Source organism: Marmota flaviventris, chromosome 2, assembly GCF_047511675.1.
Source record: "Marmota flaviventris isolate mMarFla1 chromosome 2, mMarFla1.hap1, whole genome shotgun sequence".
Classification (NCBI taxonomy): domain Eukaryota; kingdom Metazoa; phylum Chordata; class Mammalia; order Rodentia; family Sciuridae; genus Marmota; species Marmota flaviventris.
Genome location: NC_092499.1, coordinates 119,441,691 through 119,447,690, shown reverse-complemented (window position 1 = coordinate 119,447,690; position 6,000 = coordinate 119,441,691). Strand labels below are relative to the sequence as shown.

Sequence of the window (6,000 nt, the reverse complement as noted above, 5' to 3'; positions counted from 1 at the left end):
GTGTGGGGAGATGAATATTTTTGAACTATGAATAGAATGGGGTTTCTATAAGTAAGAAAAGAACAGATGTTGAATAGTCAACTAGGTTTGTCAGAAAATACAAACTGGTACACAGAAAAAAAATTTTTTTCTTTGGTACTGGAGATTGAACCCAGGGGCATTTTGCCACTGAGCTACATGGCCCATCTTTTTTTTTTTTTAAGATAGAGTTTCTCTAAGTTGCTGAGGGGTCTCACTAAGTTGTGGGGCTGGCCTTAAATTTGTGATCCTCTTGTTTCAGCCTCCTGAGTCACCAGGGTTATAAGCATGCATGGCTGTGCCCAGTCAAGAAAAGAAATTTCTTGACTTAAATCACTGAAAAGTCCAGAGATTGTGCCAGCTTGATCCAGGACTTACTGAAATCACCAGTAATCCTGGTTTCTCTAGCCATCCACCCTATCTTACTCCATGATATCAGAATAGTCTGAGACTGGGTCTCTGAATAGTTCACCAATAGCTTGCAGGGATTCATGCCCAATAAACAATACAGAGGATCAGGATCCCAGCATTTGTGGCTAACAAGCTGAACCCGTCACTGGCCTTAGAGGAGGGACTATGCTGACTGGATTCACCCATGTAGTGAGTTTCAAATTTAGAGCTAGGAAGAAATCATTCCAGGAGCTACATGGCTTGATCCCCAAAAGGAAAATATTGTCTGTTGAAAAGAGACCAGTGACCTCCTGATAGTGAGATGGAGAAAATGATGATAAGAAGACAACCAGCAAATGTTCTCTAGGATGGCTAAAGAAAGAGTCCATGAGACTGTAGATTAGTTACTGCTGGAAACACAGAAAATAGGACAGTCTCTGAGGTGACATTGGCAGTGTTCATCTGGGCATGCTGGGGAAGGGGGAGCCCTGGTCCAAGGTCATATTCCTATCCAGTTGCAGTGGCAGGTTCATCTTTACCATGAGGGTCTTGGAAGCACACTCCTTATCTTTCTTGTCTTTTCTTCTGTGCTGGTGCTTGGCTCTCTATTGAATTCTGCTGATTATATTTGGTTTCCATTGCTGTTTTCCTAAAGGGATAGAGTGTCCTAAGCAGAGACTGTGATGCCTGGCAGCTGTGGTAGATAGCATGAATCAATACATCAGCATTCTGGTGTTGATGTTGATTTCTGATTCACTGCATATGCAAAAACTCTTTTCCAAGCCTGTGTGGCTGAGGACCATAGAAGTCCTGGTGTTTTCAAGATATCTGACAACTTGTGAGTCTGTGAGGAAACAGATGATGAATTTCTCTTGGAGACCCCCACATTGCCACATGCCCAACCCATCACCTATTTCTTGGGTATTAGTATGAGGCCTCAGAGAGATCAGCGTTTTATGCTGGAATCCCATTGTGTGTGTCATTCCTGGTTTTGGTAAGGCTGGGTTTCAGCTGGTGCAAAATTCCTTTTCATCTTAGCATCTCTTGCTGTGAGCTTCATGACATGACTTGCTGCCCTCTGGTCTTAGAGTAGAAGAGCCATGAGGCAAGCTTGAATCTTACTTTAACAGACATTTCAACCATAAAAGAGGATGTCCAAATGTTCATATGAAAATTTACTCATGCTCATTTGTCATAAGGAATATGTCATTGAAAACCAAACTGAGATGCTACTTAATAATCGTTGGAATTACTTTATCAGACTAATAATACCAAATGTTGGCAAGGATGTGGAGAAACTGAGACTCTTTTATAATTCTGGTGGGAGTGTAGTATAGCTACTGGGAAGTCTGTTTGGCAATCTAATACTGAACCTACATTGATACTATATCCCAGCAATTCCATTCCTAAGTACTAAATTTAACAACAGTAATGTGTACACATGCTCACCAAAAGACATGTGCAAAAATATTCATTATTCTTAGAAGCTTTAAATGGAAAATAACCCAAATATGCATGAACACTAGCATTAAAAATACACTGTGTTATATCCATATTGTGGTGTTCTAAAATGCAATGAAAGTGAAGGAATTGCTGTTATTCACAGCAACCTGCATGAACCTCGTTAACATAATTTCTAATGAAAGAAGCCAGACACAAAAGATTATATGTATAGGGTATTTAGAAGAAGTTTAAAAACAGACAAAACTAATTTATGGTGTTAGAAGTCAGGGTAACGTTTACCTTTGGGGGAAGAGTGGTTATGATTGGGAGCAGCAGGAGAGGGGCTTCAGAGGTGTTGTTAAGGTTTTTATTTTTAATGTGGGCAGTGATTATATACATGTGTTCACTCTGAAACTCCATCAAGTAGTGCTATTAGAATTTGTACACTTCCCATGGCTGGGCTTGCTCTTATGTCTATAGGTGGTCTGGCAGATAGCTAGCTTAGTCTGGCTTAACAGGGGCAATTCAAGAGACGGAGCTCTGCAACATGTCTGACCTGTTCCCATGGTAATAGCAGAAGAGCAAAAGGGGAGTTCCAATGTTCAAGTCCATTTCAAGCCTCTGCTTCTGTCATATCTACTAATATTCCATTTGTCAAAGTTGGTTACATGGTAGAAGCTAGGCACAGTGCAGGCAGTTCCACTCTTAATGGGAGGGAAACTGCCAGGTTATGTGATAAAGGCCTCCGCTGCAGGAAGGTGATGAATTGGGCCATCAACATAATCTACCACAATGTTAGAGAAAGAGAAGTGAATAGTGACAAGATAATGAACACATACAATAACTGAGATAAAGAAGCACTGGATGCTTTAGGGGTACAGAAGAGGGAAAGCTCCATATTTTTGCTTATATGAAAAATTATTCATGGAGGCCCCACACCTGCTGTGGGCTGTGCTAAGCAACCGTGGGTCTGCGTACTAGGATGCCCATACCAGGCAGAGAAAATCCAGGGTCTATCAGACAAGCTGCTTCAATGATGGCCCGGGAATTTATACCAGCTGCAGCAGGAGCGGCAAGCCCAAACTCTTCTCTGGACTCCAGAGTGGGACAAACCTGCATATTTGCTTGTCAATGACAGTGATAACAACAGCAAGATGGGACACGTCCTCATCCCCTATGAGCAAACAGAGCTCTTTCTATTCCCATAGAGACACTCCTAGAGTCCGAGACTTGGGATGATGTGGACTTCCTAACAAGGCAGAAAAAACTGCAGGCTGAAGCCAAGATGGCCCTCATCTTGGCCAAGCCCATGGACAAAATGCAAGTGGAGGTGGAGAAACAGAACAGGAAGAAGTTGCCCATGGACAAAATGCAAGTGGAGGTGGAGAAACAGAACAGGAAGAAGTTTCCCATGGCTAATCTCCTGCCTCACCTGCCTCATAGCAGGGAGTGCTTGATAAAGAGGAACCTGAAGATCACCGGACCTTCGTGGCATGACCCTGGCCAGCTGCAGGTGATAAGTCAATGATCTCCACTCCCAGATCAAAAGCTCGAATGAAGAGTTGGTGCAGTTGCTCCTCAACCAAGACAAGCTGAATACAGAGTAAGATACCATGCTGGTGGACATCAAAGTCTTGACCAGACATGCTGAAAGTCAGCAGAAGCTCATGGCAGAGAAGATGTCTGCAAAGTGAGGAACCATCAGCCAGAGCCCAGTGGAGTTGACTTTGCCTCTATGCTTTGAAGTGCTGTTGTTGAAAGTGGCTCAGAGGCAGACAAACTGCAGTGTCAGTCATGGATGATGCCTGAAGCTTCATGTTCAGTGATCTGCCTTTGCTTTTTAATTTATTTTTTTATGTGTGTACTTAATATTAGGTATTTTAACAAAATGTTGTTATAAAAATGTACTGTATTTATACCATCATAAACCATGGTTGATTGGAGGGTGGTTTTAACTTTATTTTTACTTATTTAGAGGTTTTTAAGTTGGAGCAATACTTTGCATTGACTGCTTCATCCTTCACTATAAAGATCTGTAAATGACAGTGCTACACAAGTCAAAATATATGCCTGCCTCCTTGTGAAGTCGTAGTTTTCCCTAATATGTATCTGAATCAGTTTTCAACATTTTGTGAATGTTGACCACTTGAAGTTCATTTTCAGATGTGCTACGAACATTATGTTGGCTTCAGACAGTTTCTTGAAAGTTTTACATATAAATATGTAAAATAAAGTTAAAACTTTGTTTTAAAAATTATGCATGGAAAAACTCATGCATAGACCTGTCCCCTTCAGGACTGTGAATTTCTTGCATCTGCTTCATTTCCACATTTCTCACAGCTCTAAGCATAAGGCCTTGCATAGAACAAGCATTTGAACATTTGTAAAATAAAATTTCATCCATAAAAGTAGTCATCTCTTCTTTATCCATTTTTATTTCTGCTTCCAGGAGAAGAAAGAGACCCATGGATGTAGCAAGACATATCTTTGTATTTTACAATAATTTCCATTCTTAGAATAGACCCCAATCAAGTGAAGGATTGTTGGAGTTCCAGAGTAGTGATTGTTGAATGGAATCCTTCAAACTTTTTCATTGTCTCTTATATGTTTCTTTTCAAAATTATGGGTATATATAATGTAAAACTAATATTTGGTGGCATTAACACATTTACAATGTTGTACAACTATTGCCATAATCCATCTCTAGAATGTTTTTTTCATTTTCCCAAACTAAAACTCTGTCCCATTAAACAATAACTTCCCATTACCTTCTGTTGCCAGGCCTGGGCAGCATCCATTTTACTTTCTGTCTTTATAACTTTAACTATTGTAGTTATCTCATATGAATGGACACATATAGTATTTGTCTTTTAGTAACTGATTTATTTCACTAATATGTTGAATGACATACATTTTTCATCTCCCTACATTCCCTTTAGGAAAAGGGAAGCTAGTTGTCAAAAATCAAAAACCCATGGGCTAGGGATATAGCTCAGTTGGAGACACACACACACACACACACACACACACATATACCTTTCCATTAAAAAAAAAAACAACAATGGACAATGTAACAAAACTAAGTGTTGTGATCTGAATTGTATGCCCCCCTCCAAAATTAATTTGTTGAATCCTGAATGTAACTTTAAATGAGATTTGGAGATAGAATTTTTTTGAGGGGGTACCAGGGAATGAACTAAGGGGCACTCGGCCACTGAGCCACATCTCTGGCCCTATTTTGTGTTTTATTCAGAGACAGGGTATCACTGAATTGCTTAGCACCTCACTTTTGCTGAGGCTGGCTGAACTCTTGCTTCAGCCTCCTGAGCCACTGGGATTATAGGCATGTGCCCCAGTGACCAGCTGGAGATAGGATTTTTTAGGAGGTAATTGGGATTACATGAGGGCTAGGGTAGTAGTTCAGTGGTAGAGTGCTTGCCTCACAAGTGTGAGGGGATGGGTTTGAACCTCAGCAGCACATAAAAATAAATAAATAAAAATATAACATGTCCACCTACAACTAAAAAAATATATTTAAAAAAGAAAGATTACATGAGAGGTTGTGGTTGTAGCTCAGTGGTAGAGCACTTGCCTAGCATGTATGAGGCACTGGGTTCAATCCTCAGTGCCCCATAAAAATAAATTAATAAACAGCTGGGGTTGTGGTTCAGTAGTAGCGCACTTGCCTGGCATGTGTGAGGCAGTGGCTTCGATTCTCAGCACAGCATATAAATAAACAACAACACAAAAAAGGTTTATCAACAACTAAAAAAAAAATTTAAAAATAAAGTAATAAAAATAAAGGTATTAGAAATTAAAAGAATTATGTCAAAACAAAGCCCAATATTATATATAACTGTAAAGCACTAACTTAAAAAAAGATTAAATGAGGTCATGAGGAGGATCCTTATCCAATAGAATTGGTAGCCTTATAAAGAGAGAAGGAGGTTTTTCTTTCTCTGTCTCTCCCTTTCCAATTGCACACACTGGGGAAAGGTTGTGTTAGAATACAGCGAGAAGGTGGCTATCTGCAAGGGGAAGAAAATCCTCATCAGAAACTGAACCCTGATGGAATTTGATCCAGCCTCCAGATCTGTGAGAAAATAAGTGACCATTGTTTAAGACATCCTTTAAGTGGTATGTTGTATG

The 6,000-nt window shown here is 40.0% G+C and overlaps 1 pseudogene; it reads left to right on the top strand.

Annotated features, from left to right (window-relative positions):
• The first annotated feature begins 2,398 nt into the window (after nt 1-2,398).
• On the top strand, nt 2,399-3,545 carry LOC114081978 (schwannomin-interacting protein 1-like; annotated as a pseudogene).
• Nucleotides 3,546-6,000: the final 2,455 nt, after the last annotated feature.